The 16,924-nt window shown below is 45.3% G+C and overlaps 1 protein-coding gene and 1 pseudogene across 5 annotated transcripts in view; one reads left to right on the top strand and one right to left on the bottom strand.

The window, feature by feature from the left end:
* Window positions 1-16,924, top strand: part of FMNL2 (formin like 2) — a 304,070-nt gene that overhangs the window by 109,100 nt on the left and 178,046 nt on the right. The window lies entirely within an intron of this gene.
* LOC307105833 (small ribosomal subunit protein eS6-like) lies at window positions 7,110-9,992 on the bottom strand (annotated as a pseudogene). The gene has a single exon. The product of its transcript is annotated as a small ribosomal subunit protein eS6-like (transcript).

Here is a 16,924-nt window from a genome sequence, read left to right as displayed (position 1 = left end):
GTTGTCCTCTCAAAAGCAGGACAAGATCATGAGATTTGGTCCCTACTCTGCGTGTCCATTGCCTGTGATGGTTTTCCAAGGTGGTGGGGTCACTGGGTCCCCACGTCTCCTCCGCCCACCCCCGTCCTCAGCCTCAGTTGGAATAGCTCCACTTTGTTCTGCCTTTGGAACTTGGATTTTGTTGAACAAAATGTTCCAGGACTTAAAAATGAAAAGTTTGAAAACCCTGGGATCAGGTAACTGTTAAAATGCTATATCTTCCCCTGGATTCGGTTGGTGGTGCTAACTTTGAACTCTTGGCATTTTTTTTAAAAGACGTTTTTATATTGTTAACGTAAAAACATTCAAACCAGTAAAGAATTTTTGTGAGTTTTTTTGATCCAAACTGTTGACAGTTGCCGGGAAGCAGAATCTCAACAGATTGGGATAGTGCTCCAGAGAAGGGTGGTTTTTTTCATCTGTTTTTATACATTGCAATCAAAGGAGGGGATGTAGGTGGGTTACATGAAATCCATTGGTGATCGATTATTGAGGCAGGAGAAAGCAAATGGGGTGGGGAACCTCTGAGATTGGATAAAATGATAGACACATACTTACGTGGGTACAGAATGGTTAACAGTCAACAATTAACATGATAACAATAGCAATGTAGGGATTTACGGTCTCCTGTCCTGGCGCCCAGGGCATTTGGTTGTGGCCTAAGGGGTCTGGAAAAAAAGGGAAGTTATAAGTTACCCTGACATTTCAAGGGTATGTTATCAGGGATGCAAAAAGATAGATAGGCTCAGTTAAGGTAAAGGTTGACCTTGTCAGGGAAGATACCTGCCTAGGAGGTGACTACCCACTATAACTGCTTTCAGTTAAAGTCTAATTTCAGACCATCCTTTGTGGTTACTTTAGGTCTTTGAGTTTGCAAGACTGCCATGAAGGCCTTCCCTGAGCTAGTCAGGTTAGCATGTGGCCCCTTTTGTCCACAATATTGTCCAGAATACATTGGATATGTGTTTATGTTCAAATCTCTCACAGCCCTTCAGCTTGTGGCTCATGTTTATTGAGTGCTTATTGTGCTAGGGCTTTTCTGCATGTTAGTTTATTTAATCTCTACCTGATTGATGTAGGTGCTATTATTTAGCACCATTTGATGGATGAGGAGACTAAGGCACAGAAGTCAACTATCTTGCCCAAAGATTGTGTAGTTAACAAGCGGCAAGCCAGAATTCTGACCTCAGCCGACCTGACCTGTTCCAAAGTCTCTACTTTAAAACACTAAACTCGCAGAACAAACTCAATGCGTTAACATAATTAGGTGGCTTTTAAAGACTTGTCTGGCAGAAGCAAGACCTCAGACACTAAAAAAAAAAAAGTCTGTATTTTATTTTTATTTATTTGTTTGTTAATCCTTACCTGAGGATATTTTTCCACTGATTTTCAGAGAGAGCGGAAGAGAGAGGGAAAGAGAGAGAGAAGCATCGATGTGAGAGAAATACATCGATTGGTTGTCATCTACATGTCCCCCGACCAGGGCCTGGACTGGGGAGGAACCTGCAACCCAGGCATGTGCCCTTGACTGGAATCAAACCTGGGACCCTTTGGTCTGCAGGCTGATGCTCTATCCACTGAGCAAAACTGGCCAGGGCCAGACAACTTCTTTCGAACAGGCTAAACTTTCAATTTGGGGCTGAATGTGCCCTCACATTATTGTGAAGCCCAGGCCTGTGTGGGACCAGTTGGGAGAGGAGGGAGCAGGAGGGACTGGGCCACAAAGTCCAGGAAAGAAGGGCAGCAGGCCATCTCCTCCAAAACCCAAAAGGACTCCGGCCAGTGGCTTCCCCAACCTGGATCTGAAGTTTCTGGAGCCATTCATTCATTCATTCATTCACACAGTTAATTTCTGAAGTCAAGACAGTGCCCAGAGTCACCGTGACCCAATTGTATGGCTGCCCTGTCCCCTTCACTGTTCACGCCTCGATGAATACGTTTATTGGTTTGGTCACTTGCGGTGTTAGAATCTCCTTCCCTCTCCACAACCTGAGGGGGACAGTTGGGGTACTTGTGGGTCAGATTCTGAAGAAAAATCTCTGACTCGAACTCAGATTTTCAGGACTGTGAGTCATTTAACTCAGAAGCGACACCAGAAATGCTGGGCAGGAGGCAGTCTCTAGGCCCAGCGCCCCCGCCCCCTGCCCTTGGTAGCATTTAGAACAAAGCCTGCCTGTGTCTCTCCTCACACACAAGCTTGGCCCCTGGAGAGTTACCACTGGGAGGACTACGCAGGGCTGCCACCTTATTTCTGTGGGCAGAAACCGCTGTGCAGTGGGCTGTTGGGGCAAACACTTCTTTACAAAGACAAATAAATAAATGTGGGTTGGTAGGAATTCGCACACACACACAAAAGAAAGTTTTAAAAACACTTTTGTAATGGGACAAATGTGACTGCTCAGATCTTTCCCGTATGGGCCTGCAGAATATTCATTCTCTCTCTCTCTCTCTCTCTCTCTCTCTCTCTCTCTCTCTCTCTCTCTCTGTCTGTCTGTCTGTTAAGTATGTGGGAGAAATAACTGAGCAATGATTTTAGCTGCAGAGGCAGGTCTGCAAGGGTGCAGGGCGTTCTTTGCAAATTTTTGTCCAGGCCCAGAGGAGAGGGAGGGGTGTTGTGCCAGGTGAGATGCAATTAGTGGCTAATCTCAGCCATGGAAGCAGCAGGGTTTGGTTCTCAGCTTCTCTGTCCAAATGTAAACCAGAGTTTAGACTCAGTGTGGTGCAGGATTAGAAAGAAAATACGGCGGGGCGAAAGGTCAGGGAGTGGATTCTGGGGCCTGACTGGCCCTGTGTGATTATGAACAGGTCCCTTAATTAGGAGCGGTCTGCTAAGCAGTACCCTCAAATATGTATGTTCAAAGGGAGCTTTTTACTTTGCACGTGAAATGTGGATTATTGGGCCTTATTGAGTGCTTATTAATTAATGCTTGGTGGGGAGAGAGGTGTGGAATCCTCAGCCTTGGTCTTAGGGGAGAGGCCCCGTCCAGCTTGTGGATTGGCAGGATGCTTGCTTTTGTTCTTTTCCTCCCCTGCTGCCCAGCCTTCTGGATGTTTCACTGCTTATTAGCCTCTTTGTTAGAAGAAGAAACAAATGAAAGGAGTTAAGATTCAACTTCTGGTTTTGCTCTGGCTTAGCAGCTGCCCTTGACTGGGTGAGTTAGGAGTGCAGCAGGTTAAAGATCTGAACTATCTGTTTGGGTTATGGATTCGTTTGACTGACCTGCTCCTCCATCCCTTGCTGGGGAGCCCTGATGAGCAGAAAGTAAAGGGGGATTCTTTAAAGACAAGGCGTTGGAGCCCAACTGGAAAAGATGCATGTCCCAAATGTGCTCTCACGTAGCCAAGGCCGCGGTTTCCAACACGTGAAAAATGAGGACCATGCGATGCGAAATACTTCAGAAAGCTTCAATAGCCCAGATGCCGCATGGCAGGAAACGAAAGTTAATATCAGGGTCGGGGTTTTTTCGTTGCAGCCAAGAAAAGGATATGCAATAAACTGATAAAGAAAGCTAGTTTTCATTATTTTCCTAATCTTTTTGGTCTTGTATTAAATTCAAGCCCGTAGGTTATCACTCGTTCTTGGAAACACCTCCGTAAAAATCCTCACACATCAAGGTGAAAATATCTCTCTGGGTGGGTGTAATGTTTCACTTGAAAAAGAACTGTTGAAATCCTGCGGGATCACAGGCAACAAATAGTGTGCGAGAGGCACAGAAACAGCTTGTCTTTGGCCTAACGTGTTTTTGGTCTTATTCCGGCCATCATCCCTACATATTTGCTCATTGACGACTTGCTGCGAAAGAAAGTGAGCTTTAAGGCGATCCCAGGCGCTCTTCATTAAGCTCTGGCTCTGTGTCTTCAAGGGCCATTGAATGATTGGAACTTTAATCAACACGCGTGAAGAAGGGACCTAGGGTGGCTGTTAATGCCATTGGGTTAATCAGAGAAAGAGGGGGCAGTGACCCTGGGGGAAGAGCTCAGGTGTCCCCGGAGGAGGCCCACATGCTGAGCAGAAGCTTGTATCCCTGCTGCCTGGGGCAGGAAAGCCCTATCCAGGTAGCTTCCTTTGAAGTGGAGATGTAATTGAGAGGGTCCCCAGGCCTCTGTGGGGAGTCCTAAGACAGGGAGAAGCTGCTGCACCTGGAAGGCCTGGTCCTATTCAAAGCCCACCTCAAAGGTTTTCTCTTCAGGCAGGATCCCTGCAGCCAAAGGCAACTCTCCTTCTGTGTGGACAGCCGAAGGGAGGTCAGCAAGGGCGGGCAGGGGAAACCCAGCACCAGAAGGCAGACAGAACAGAAAAGAATGAAGCAGCCGGGAAAGTGCCCTTGAAAGCGGTGGGGGTGGAGGGTGGCTACTTAAAAGGCAAGAGAAACAAGGCCTCTGGGAGAGAAAGCAAATAAATAAGGAAATGGAACAAAATCAGACGAAGTCCTTTTAAGGAAAGGGATGGCGTTAACAAAACAAATAAATCACAGAGAATGAGGGAAAGCTGGTGAAACAGAGGAACCTTCCAGCACGCTTACAGGAGAGAGGGACGCTTATGTTTGAAACGAGGCTAATGTCCTGAAGAAGGCGCTGGGCTGGGGCCCTCGTTGAGATGGGGCTACTAAGGCTTGCATTTCCTGTCGTATTTTCCTTCACTGGATGATGCCCAGAGTGGCTTGATTCATGCATTTGAATGTGCAGGCAACACATTCGATAAAGGAGAAGGGAAGGTTTGGAGGTGAAGGACGCCTTAGAGCCAGACATTTTGTCCTCCGTTAAGTTCCCTTTAGGTCTTTGTTTCTTCGATAAACTCCTATTTTAATAAAATTTTCCTACCAACTATCCTGTGACTAGTTAGAGAAGGACTTTGTTCATCTCCTTTCCTGGAATCATAGATTTGATAAATAAGGTTTGAAGAGGTTAAATAAATTAGTGCCTCGATCTCGTGATTTACCTTGTCAGTGAGTCAGAAGTAAGAAGAGTACCGGGATGTTGTACTTAATACTCTGTCTGTAAACTGGATTCTGGAGAATGTGATGTCAAGACTCATTTATAATATGCCGTTCAGTTTACTCTTGTTACAAAGCATTTGTATTTAGAAAGAAGTGTATTGTGAAAGCATTTGCTGGTGGGGAATACTATTTAATGGCAGTTTCATTATGAAACTACTAGAGGCCCGGTGCACGAAATTGGTGCATGGTTCTGGGGGGTTGTCCCTCAGCCCAGCCTGCACCCTCTCCAGTCTGGGACCCCTCAAGGGATGTCCGACTGCTGGGATTGGGCCTAAACCAGCAGTCGGAACTGCTTGCTCCTAACCGCTCACCTGCCTGCCTGATTGTCCCTAACCACTTCTGCTTGCCGGCCCGATCGCCCACAACTGCCCTCCCCTGCCTGCCCGATCACCCCAACTGCCCTCCCCTGCCAGCTGGATCGCCCACAACTGCCCTCCCCTGCTGGTGCGATTGCCCCCAACTGCCCTCCCCTGCTGGCCTGATCACCTCCAACTGCCCTCCCCTGTAGGCCTGGTCACCCCCAACTTCCCTCCCCTGCCGGCCAGGTCGCCCCCAACTGTCCTCCCCTGCTGGCCTGATCTCGCCCCCAACTGCCCTCCTCTGCCAACCTGATGGCCCCCAACTGCCCTGCCCGCCAGCCCGGTCGCCCCACACAGCCTGCTGTTCAGTCGTTTGGTCGTCCCTCACTAACCCCCCTGCCGGCCTGGTCGCCCCACGCAGCCTGCTGTTCAGTCGTTTGGTCGTCCCTCACTAACCCCCCTGCCAGCCTTGTCGCCCCACGCAGCCTTCTGTTCAGTCATTACTGTTACTGTGACGGTGTCCTGGACAATTTGCATATTCCTCTATTATTAGTATAGATTTTTGAGTGATACTGTGTACTTGCTCTCATATTTGGCTATTGATAATGGCTAGTTTTTAGTGCCTAAAGAATGGAATTGGAGGTTAATTGTAGCCTGGTAAATATCTGGAAATAAATTAGGAGAGTTGTGGGCAAGAAGTGAAGGTGTCAGAGTTGGAAGCTTTGAGAAATTAAGACTTGCTTGATCATTTGTTTATTGAGCATCTACTATAGGCTCAGCACTGTATTAGGATCCAGCAAAATAAAGGTGAATACAGCACAGTTCTTCATGGAGCTCATGTTGGAATGGGGTAACCAACATAAACAGATGGCTTTTAGACGACCTTAATTGTAGTAATTGTCTAAACCTGTAGAGAATTTTTATAATAATTTATTTGAATCAAACAGAAGATAGGCCTGGAAGCAAGATATCAACAGACTGAGAAAAATGCTTCAGAGAAATGACAGTTTGCAGCTTCTTTTTTTTTTTTGCATTTGGAATTAAGGAGGTAACTAAGGAAGAGAACATGAAGGTAGGAGAGAGCAAGGATTTCAGGGTAGTTAACACCCTCTCTTGAGGATGGTCACGCTTTAGAAGGAGGTCTCGGAAAAGAGGCATTTCAAAGATGTGTTAACCTAGATGCCCAGAAACAAGGTCCAGAACTTGCTTAAGGCAGAGAGAAGCCTTTTACTAGGAAGTTTCATGCCTGGGGCGTGGCTATCCTCCATGACCTGTCCACTTAGGGATTCATGATCAGATCACCCTGTGAGGTTACTTTCAGTAGAACCCCTTTCTCATCCTCAGGATATGGGGTTTGCTCCAAGACTTCCCATTGTTCTTGGAGATAAGTGACACTGGGGGAGAAATCTGCGAAGCTGATGTGGGATGGAGGTACCCCAGCTAGACTGCTGCCTTGCCTCACTGCCCTCCCCACACCTGTGAAGTTAAATCCCTAAGGCAGGGGATACTTGTCTGTTCATTTATTTATGAGCTGGCGTTGGTATTCAACTCAAGAGATATATCTATAATTCTTTGTGGTGGTTGGAGGTAGGACTGAAAGGATGGTTATAAAGTAGAGAAAGCTTCGGTAAGAAACAAGGGTCAAAAGATGTATTAGGTTTCTATTGTTACTGTAACCAATTGCCACAAACTTAGTGGCTTAAAACACAAATTTATTATCTTCCGGTTCTGTATGTGGATGGAAATGGGGTCCTATGGAAAGTGACCTCACAAGGTGATCTGGTCATAAATTCCTAACTGGGCAGGTCGCCGTGAATAGTCAGTAACTTCTTTAGTGAAGGGTTTTAAACCAGCCCCGTCCATCGTTGGTGTGCATCTCGTTTAACACCCCTTAGAAATACTAGAAGTAATACCCCTCCAACGGGGTAGTAATCCTCAAGAGAGCACATCATTTTGTTAACTCTCCTGTAGTCCAGTCCCTGCCTTGCTTTCTCCCACCTCCGTGTAATCTTCCTTACAGCATCTCCTTAGTTTCAAATGCATAAAAGAAGCTGCAAAACTGTTAGTCTAGTCTAGGAGCATTTGAGATCTTTCTCCCCGGCACATGTCATCCGTGTGGTTCAAGTGAACACTTGTGACAGTTGTCTACAGGGTCAGACGTTCTTATGCCACGTAGGTCAGAAGGCTGACATGACGCTCACGGGGCTGACATCAAGGCGTCCTTCCTGCTGGAGGCCCTAGGAGAGAATTTGTTTCCTTGCCGTTTCAGGTTGCCCATGGTTCTTGTCTCGTGGCCCGGTTCCTCCTTATTCACAGCAAGTAATGTCCTTTGTCTGGTTCTCTGTCCACCGCCTTGAAAAGTTCTCCCCCTTTGAGGACTCGTATACTTTGTTGGGGCCCATCCAGACAAGCCAGGATAATCTCCCCATCTCAGAGTCCTTAAGTTTTATCCTATCTGTGAAGTCTGTTTTGCCAGGTAAGGTAACATATTCACGGGTTCTGGGGAGTAGGATGTAGACACCTTTGTCTGCCAGAAAAGGAGGGCTCTGTTCTCCCAGCTGTGTCTGTGGTTCTCTAACCCCGGTATGTGGCTTCCCGGTTAATTTTCTCCCACAGTTTTGTACCATTGCCGTCATTGCTAGACAGCTGCGTTGGACACGTTCTTTCTTGACTCAGAAATATTCCCTGCCCAAGCCTTCGGGTCAGTCCACAGGAGGGTCCCCAGTCATCCCTTGAACTAGAACGTCGTGTTCTGGTTGGATGTGTTTACTTGCCATTGCCCTCTGCCCCCGGTTCTGGTCTGCACATTTCTGACTGGACGCCTTTGCCTGGGTTGTTCCTGCCGAACCAGAACACCCTCTTCCCTGCCTCTGCCCATCCTTCCTGTGAGATCTTGACTTCACATTTAGTTTATCGTAATTGTCTACTGCGCTTATTTAACTTTTAGGTGACGTAGTGGATATTTCTGTCTAGACTAGTCACCCTAAGGTGCTTGTTAAAAGGCAGAGTCCTGGGATTCACCCTCAGATTAGTTGAATGGTCTTGGATGGGGCCAGGAGTTTGGCTTTTTAACAGACTCTGTGGATGCTGCTGGTACAGGCACCTCACAGGCAGCATGTGCTGGAAACTCCTTGGTGGGAATGAGTGATCTGTCCTCTCATAATGAGAAACATTATGCTGTCCTTATACGTGAAGACTTATGGTAAGTGAATACCACTTTTCATCTAGAGAGGAAGTGGCTTGTGGGAAGTGTGTAATAGGGTTAAGGGCACCACACCATGCACCACCTTTTTGTTTTGTTTTTGATGTTTGTTCTCCTTTATTTGTTATTCTTAAAAAAAATCTCATTTTTGACTGGACTCGGACTTAGAGGTAGAAGCTCTCAGAGAGGACAGTCTGCGTCTCTTGGCCATCTCTTCCTGGTGTTTTTCTTTGGCCTCCTCCATTCCCTTGGCCAAAAGGGAATGTTCTGCGGCCTCTTCCTTGTTTTTCTTAGTACGTTGTTTCTGCAGAGCAGTATGCCGGCGTTTGAGTTGCAGGACACGTGGAGTAACCAGACACCGAATCTTGGGAGCTTTAGTCCTAGGTTTCTTACCTTCTTTGTTTAGAGGCTTTCTCACAGCATATGGGCGGACATCATCTGCTTTAAAGAGATTGAAAAGTTCTGCTAGCCCTTTGGGCCCCAGGCGACGAGGCACAGTGAGACCAGGAATATCTTCTCTCCACAGTGACCCAGTAGAGAAGCCTGAGGTTGGCATTCACAGTGCCACTCTGAACAGACTTGTGTTTTCTCTCCAGTTCTCCTTGGTCTATAATAGGAGTGCCTTTTACTCAGCAGCAAGGGGACTCGGAATGGGTCCAGACACCCTGCTTCACGGGGAAACCTTGTTTGTCGTTCCCACTACTGATTCGAACCACATAACCCTTCCATTCTTCATTCAGAGCGTCAGCGGCAACCTCTGTGGCCATACACGTCTCAGGAAAGGTACGGAGTTTGTGTTCATCCTCCACGTCAATGAGTTTCTGGCAGCCAGTGGCAGGGAAAGAAATGTTCAGCTCAGACCCTCCTCTACCCAGAACCAGGGTTTTGGAGAGCTCCGACTGCAGCAACACCATGTTCTGGGGCTCGACTCACATCCCCCAAACTAACCCAACACCTGCCATCTCTTCCTACCTTCATCCTATGCACCACCTTTTCGGAGTCAACTGTTGAGTTGTAATAATTCAAAGATGGACAAAGAGCTGGTCTCTGCAGCCAGTGGAAGTGGCTGAGACAAATGGTACAGTTGAGGTTTGGAAATAGCCTGTTGGATGGCAAAATTACCGTGCCTCTAGATTTACTTTTTTATTTAACTTTTCTGTGTTTCAGGGATCTAATATGAAATATCAAAAGCGGGAATTCTGTTGTGGAAAAGATTTGAAACAGGGAAGATGGCTAATTCTTGGGAACATGCAGAGGGAACTCTATACTTTCAGGGCTCATTTTGATAACTCTTTATTCTTCATGACTAGAATGAAAAGAATACCCAAAAATCTGAATTCCCACCGAACCAAGCATTTTTGGAATGAGGCCTTTCATGAATATGCCATGATTTTGATTTCTGCTTTTGTTAGGATTGGAATGGAGTCTTTGTTTTACTTTACAGTATTTCCTAGACCCCCCCTGGAGAGTTTAAGTTCAAATGATTGGATTTGTTTTATGATTTTGGGGGACCTTCTAGCACAAAATGAAACTATTAATAGGCTAATTAAGCAAAATATTTTTTGCTTCATTCACTTGTCTACTTTTCATTAGCTGTTCTGTCAACTTTATGGCAGGAAAGGAAGACAACAATTTTTAGAAAAGAGCTTTAACTAGCTATTTTAGAGTTCTATTATAATAGAGTTCTACCTGTTGTAAGTAATTAAAGGAATTTAACCTGAGTCGGAAGAGAAGGTATTAAAAATAACAAATGTTTTTGTGAACTGGAAGCTGTCAGAATGGTGACAGATACACTTGAACTGGAAATCACCAAAATTTCCTCCTGATTCTCTAGTCACCAAACAAAGCATCGGCACTTAAAAAAAAATATTACTGTCTTTTCTTGAAAGATGAGCTATTATAAGATGAATTGTGCAAGGAACTTTATTATAGTCTTTGAGTCAATTTAAGCTAGTTCTTTATGTGCCTGTTAAATAAATATATTTTATAAATTGAGTAAGTTGTGAACATTCACATCCTTTTTTTTTTTTTTAGCGGGTCATTTGCATACCTGGTAATTGTTCCACAAAATTGTTATTTCTTCTGGATGGAACTTTGCAATTTGTCCTACACTCACAGTTAAAATTCACTCCAGTGTAACCAAACTTAGGAATGATCAAGGTATTTTGGCCTAGTATTGAATTAAATTGAGTCCATATTTGTTTAATGTCTTTCCTGCTCACAATGGCACTCTTTGTAGAGAAGAAGAGAAGAGTAATATAATCCTTGTCTTCAAAGAATTTATAATTTAGAATAGAGCTGTGTAATAGAAATATTATGTAAACCAAATAACTAACTTTGAATTTCCCAGTAGCCACATTAAAACATAAAAAAAGATAGGTGATATTATTTTAATAACATATTTTATTTAATACAAGATAGCAAAAATATTATTTCAACATGTAATCACTATAAAAATCACTCGTGAGACATTTTACCTTCTTTTAAGAATGCCGAGTCTTGAGAATCTGGTGTGTGATTTACTGGGAATTGAGCCAGTTACATCTCGGTGCATGAGACGACACTCATCCAACTGAGCCACACCAGCCAGGGCTCCCGGGGACCTTTAAAAACAGACCTGTACTCAGCCCTGGCTGGTTTGTCTCAGTGGATAGAGCGTCAGCCTGCAGACAGAAGGATCCCGGGTTCCATTCGGTCAAGGGCACATGCCTGGGTTGCAGGCTCGATCCCCAGTAGGGGGTGTACAGGAGGCAGCTGATCAATGGTTCTCCCTCATCATTGATGTTTCTATCTCTCTCTCTCCTTATCCTTCCTCTCTGAAGTCAATAAAAGTATATATATTCATATATATATATATATATATATATATATATATATATATATATATATATATATCTCCTGTACTCAGCTGCCAGCCCCGGATATACTGATTTCATTGGTGTGGGTGACCTAGTCATTAGGAGTTTCCAAAGGTCCCTAGATGATTCTGATGTGTAGCAAATTTGGGAACAGATCTATTATGAATTCTCGTTAGGCATAGCCTACATAAGTTTGCTAGAAACAAGTACAACTAAAGAAGAACCAAATAGCACCTGGTTTCTAAGACTATTGAATATATACTCTTATTTGATCATACGAAGCCCTGTGCATTAGGTGGAGCAGAAATGATTCCTATTTGGCTAATGAAAAGATAGAGACTGAAGGTTAGTTCACTTGCTGAAGGTCACATAGCTGAGGGCAATGGAGTCATATCTTGAACCTGAATCTTGTTTTTCTGCCACCACATGAGCAGAGCACTGTAGCGTATACTAGTATAGCCGCCTCCAAATCCGTGCCTTGTTTTCCTTTCTCATAATAGAGCCTTGTGCTTAGATTTGTAAAGAATGTTTCTTTTGATATTTAGGGGGAAAAATCTCATTAACAATTGGATGTTTGTAGTGCAACAGATTCGTGATCCTCTAAAGAGCACTGTGCTGGGTGTTGGGAGATCTCTGCTCTTTTCCTGGTACAACATGAGCTGGTGACCTTGAGCCAGCCCGTTAGCCAGTCGGTGCATCCGATGTCTGGTTGTGAGAGCGGGAATTATCGAACCTGCCTGTTCCATAACTTAGAGGATTGCTGTGAAAAAAGAGTTGTTGCCCTGGATTAAAGGCCATTTATACTCTGCAAATTGTTCTTGAAATATGTATGAAAGTAAAACGCTTTTCCCCTCCACTCTCTTTAAATAATAAAATGAAGAGCACTATTCTTGTGTGTCAGACATGAATTAGCTCAACCCTCATGTAAGCCTTGGGAGGTAGGGCCCATCTTACAGATGAAGAAATTGAGGTTTAATAACTTGGCCAACGTCACACATTTTATGAGAGCTAAAGCTGCGATTAGAACCAAGGTTTTGCTCCAGTGCCCACGGTCACATAGAAAACTAATTATACCCTGTGGCCTGAGTACAGTTCGTTTTCAGTGGGTTGCTTATGGCATTCTACTAGTACAGTGGTCGGCAAACTGCGGCTCGCGAGCCACATGCGGCTCTTTGGCCCCTCGAGTGTGGCTCTTCCACAAAATACCACGTGCGGGCGCGCACGTACAGTGCGATTGAAACTTCGTGGCCCATGCGCAGAAGTCAGTTTTCGGCTCTCAAAAGAAATTTCAATCGCTGTACTGTTAATATTTGGCTCTGTTGACTAATGAGTTTGCCGACCACTGTACTAGTATATTAGTGGTACCAAGTGATGGCAAGATTCAATAGTGACTGTGAAGTTCCCCAACTTAGACTTCTAACAGAGAGTGGATAGTTTCTCAGTTTCGGGTAAAAATGTAAATAAAAGCTTCTTTAGAAAATATTGCTTTTCATATAGCTCAGTCTTTAAGAGCAGTGGGCTTGCTATGCAAAGACAGGTTTCAGACAGCAGCACCCCCCTGGCCCCCCTCCCCCCCCCCCAGCTTTTTCTAATAGGAATCCTGGAGATCCCAGTATACTACTCATTGAGCATTTAATTTGAATCCAATTAGTTAATAACTAATTGAATGTTGGTTTCAATTTTACCTGGTTCCTCCTCCCCCTTGGAGAAACGTATTTTAAACTTAGAATAGGTAATGATTAAAGTTCAAATACATATTCCCACCCCCTCTCTTTTGCTTTTCTGCGTGAGTGGCAACACACAGAATGCGGATCCTTTTGTTATTCTTACCTTGTTAGGCTAGCTTTAAACATGTTGTTGTTCTAGCTTTATCATTTTTCTAAACGCTCGGTGCAGACATGTCTTGTTTGACTCCCTCACCGGGTGTGATAGTTCTCGTTTTCTGTCGCTTCTTGGGAATACATCTTGATGAACTGAACCTTGTCCACTCCCGTGAAATTGTTTGGGGGGAAAGGGAGCAGAATCCACTTTCTTGACGGTTCCTCCTGGCACTTGTCTGGTGATGAGCTTTTGTAATTTCCATCTCGCTGTTCTGGCCCCGGGAGGATAACCTTGGGTCTTGGTGTGGACTTCATTGAGTGTAAAATGAATTAGTGCAAGTGAAGTGGAAACAGATCAGTCCATGAGGAGGAGGTTCAGACGCTAAATCCTCTAGTTCGATGAAGTTGAAAGCATTTCCCCTAGGGCCTCTGGGAATGCCTGCCCTATTTCTTAGAGAAGTAAAGCTACTGTGTGCATGCAGTTGCTGTTTATGCCTTTGACATTTGTGCTCAGTTCTGTGGGAGATGCAAAAAAAAAAAAAAAAAAGTTGCTCTCATCACTGGCCTCAGGAAGATGATCGAATTGGGAAGATGACCTTACAGTATTTGCTAGACGTGTATCTAGCTCCTCTGTGCTAGGCACACGATGTACAAAGATTTGAAAATAGCCATGGGTGCCTTGGCTGGTGTGGCTTAGTGGGTTGGGCATCATCCTGTGCACTGAAGGGTTGCCGGTTTGATTCCCAGTCAGGGCACATGCCTGGGTTTGGGGTTTCATCCCCAGCATAGGAGTCAGCCAATCGATGTTTATCTCTCCCTCCCCCTTTTCTCTCTCTCTTAAAAAAAAAATCAATTAAAAAAATCTTTTAAAAAAATAAAAATGTGTGTTTTCAAATATTAAGAGGTGCTACCCTCTTTTGGTTTACAGCTTAGTAGAGACCTCATCCGTGACTTTTAATAATACAGTTCTATCAGGATTGCCACAGAAGCATGAACAAGAAACAGGGCTCACAGCCCAGAGCAAGTGATAAACTGCCAGGGAAGTCAGGTCGACTTCACAGAGGGGCTGTCGAGCTGAGTTCTGAAAAGGTTTCTTCTCAGACTAATGGAATTGGGCATTTTTGGAGGCAAGAACATCATGTGCAAAGGCACTGAGGTGTGAAATAGCTTGGTGTTTTGGAGAAGACACCACAAGAGTAGAGGGAGACCTTAGTATTATTTCCTATGTGGCAGGCGGTACAAAGGAGCCCGAGAGGAGGAAGGCTGCACTAGCCAGATTGGGAAGTACTGCCGGGATGTTCCAGATCAGTGGGCTGCACGGACAAAGTGGTTAAAGTGGGTGCGGGCCTAATATGGAAGGAATCCATAGAGGTCAGGGAGACACGGCTCTGCCAGTACCCTGAACAAGATTGTTGGATATGAGTCCATGTACAGTGCTATTCTGTCTTTTGCCTGTCGTTGCACCTTTTTCTTTAAACCCCAGGAATTATTCCAGGTTGTGACAACGGATCTATCCTCTCCCTGCTCAAGCAGTTTCATGAGTAGGGAACAGAATGCTCAACACTGTCGGCTGGAGGTCCATCTTTTTCCTTAGGGTGGTCGAGTTTCTTCGATGGGAGAATGATTCAACACACTTACCATAGTTCTCTGGCCCCAGGACACCCGTGGCCTTGTACATAGAGCAAAGGAAAGGGGTTCCCTAGAATTTTCTTTTCTGCTCTGGGGACACGCAGGTATCATAGTGAGAGTATCCTTAATGAAGGCATCCATTTATGGTGGAGATGAGCGTTTGTGACAGGCACCAGGATGATGGCTGGGAAGGTGGCTAAACAGAGAATTGTGGTTTGTTACTTTCAAGAAGCAACTTGGTGACGTGGGACAAAAGCATTGGGCAAGGATTTGAGAACCTCGAGGTCTAATCCTGGTTCTAGCCTAACTCATCCTACGACCTTGGTCTTTCTTTCTGAGCCTTAGTTTCCTGGGAGGCAAATGAGAACAGTGTTGGGAGAATCAGAAGAGCAATGCACCAGCCTGGTGAACTGTCTGGCACCTGGCAGTTTTCGAGCTCTGGCTGAATCCTGGCATTTGGCACCTCCACCTGGCTGCTCGGTGTCTCCTCATGAGCCTGGGCTGGACCAGCCTCTGAGTGACTCAGAGTAGTCCTGCACACTGTCTTAGCTTTGCAGAAACCGTTTGTTTGTTTTTTAGTAAAACTTGACTTCTTTAGTTTATTTTCTCTCTGTGGTTTTCTTAGACTGAAATGATTCTAAAGAAGTATCTGGAATTCTTTTCTTTTCCCCCTTAACCCTTTATTGCCTACTTATCCCCAGTGGCCACCTCAGTATCTCTGATTAATGGTGGGTATAATTTGGGTCACATTGGATTTGAAAACCAGAACAAGTCTTGTCAATAAGTGGGTTTGAAGAAGTGTGGAGCTGAAGTCCCCTCATGGAATAAAAATGGTACAAGGCCGTTCTGTTTACACTTGGTCTTCTTTATCCTCCTCCCTCCAAAGACCCCTGGGTTTTCCCAGGGGTGAGAGAAGGTGGTGGTGCACACAGCCCTCTAAGTACGGTATTTTTTAATTTTTTTATTTAAATACTCACCCAAAGATATGTTTTTATTGAGAGAGAGAGAGAGAGAGAGAGAGAGAGAGAGAGAGAGAGATATGAAAGAAAAACATCGATCGGTGGCCTCCTGTACAACCCCCATTGGGGATTGAACCGGCAACCTTTTCAGTGTACAGGATGATGCTCCAACCAACTGAGCCACCGGCCAGGACTAACTGGTATTCTTGAACGAATTACCTCTAAAGCATTATACATTCTTGCAGCCTTCCTTCTTTCTACTTTATGGAGTAGGTCTTCCTTTCTCAACTTGATCTAAAGAAACATAGCAACATCTGTGGTTCCCCCAAAGTGCTGTAAGCGGGAGGCCGCAGTAGTATTCACGGCTTTCTGCGGGGTTTGGTTGGGGCCGCTGAGCCTGTTGCTTCTCTTCCCGAGGATCAGGCCGCACAGGTTGTGTTCCTGCAGCCCTGGAGGATTATTCCCTCTTCCTCCTCCCTGCCTCCTCCAGCCTGGGAAGCCTCACTTACAGCCAGAGGGGCCAAGTGAGGCCGGGCTGTGCCTACAGTGAGGGAAGCCATAGTGTCCTTGGCCTTGCCCTGTATTTATTTCTTCCCTGACTGACACTGCCGTACCTTAACCCTTGAGTAAGCCAAGTGCCTGGGCAAAATCCCAGTTCTCCTTTTTTTTTTTTTTTTTTTTCCGGGAATTTGGCCCTTCCTCCCCCCACACCCCCAAACAAGAGGTGGAATCATGGACCTTGCTTGTTACCAATCCACCCCCACCCCCCACCCCCCGAACACACACACACACTTTTTCCTGGAAGTGCCAACACGTTTCTCTGCGTGCTGAACCTGTTCATCAGTAATTCCTGATGGATCGTCATTCCTTTGGCAAACTGAAATAAAGCAGAAAAATCTCAAAATAGATGTAACCAGAACCCTCAGACTTAATAACTACCACATGTGCTCACACTCGGAGTTCAGTTTGTCCTGTTCAGTGCGAGGCACTTCTCCCGCTCTCCTGCCCCCTCCCTCCCTCCCTGTTCCCTGCAGAGGGAAGGTGGGCAGAGCTGTTCCAGCAGCTCCTGCCTGTGTTGTGTGGCGCCTGCTTTCACCCCGTGCACCTGTTTTGATAGACGG

The sequence above is a fragment of the Cnephaeus nilssonii genome (genome assembly GCF_951640355.1).
Source record: "Cnephaeus nilssonii genome assembly, chromosome: 10".
NCBI lineage: Eukaryota > Metazoa > Chordata > Mammalia > Chiroptera > Vespertilionidae > Cnephaeus > Cnephaeus nilssonii.
The sequence above is the reverse complement of the archived record's forward strand: the minus strand, read 5'-3'. Positions and strand labels throughout refer to the sequence as shown.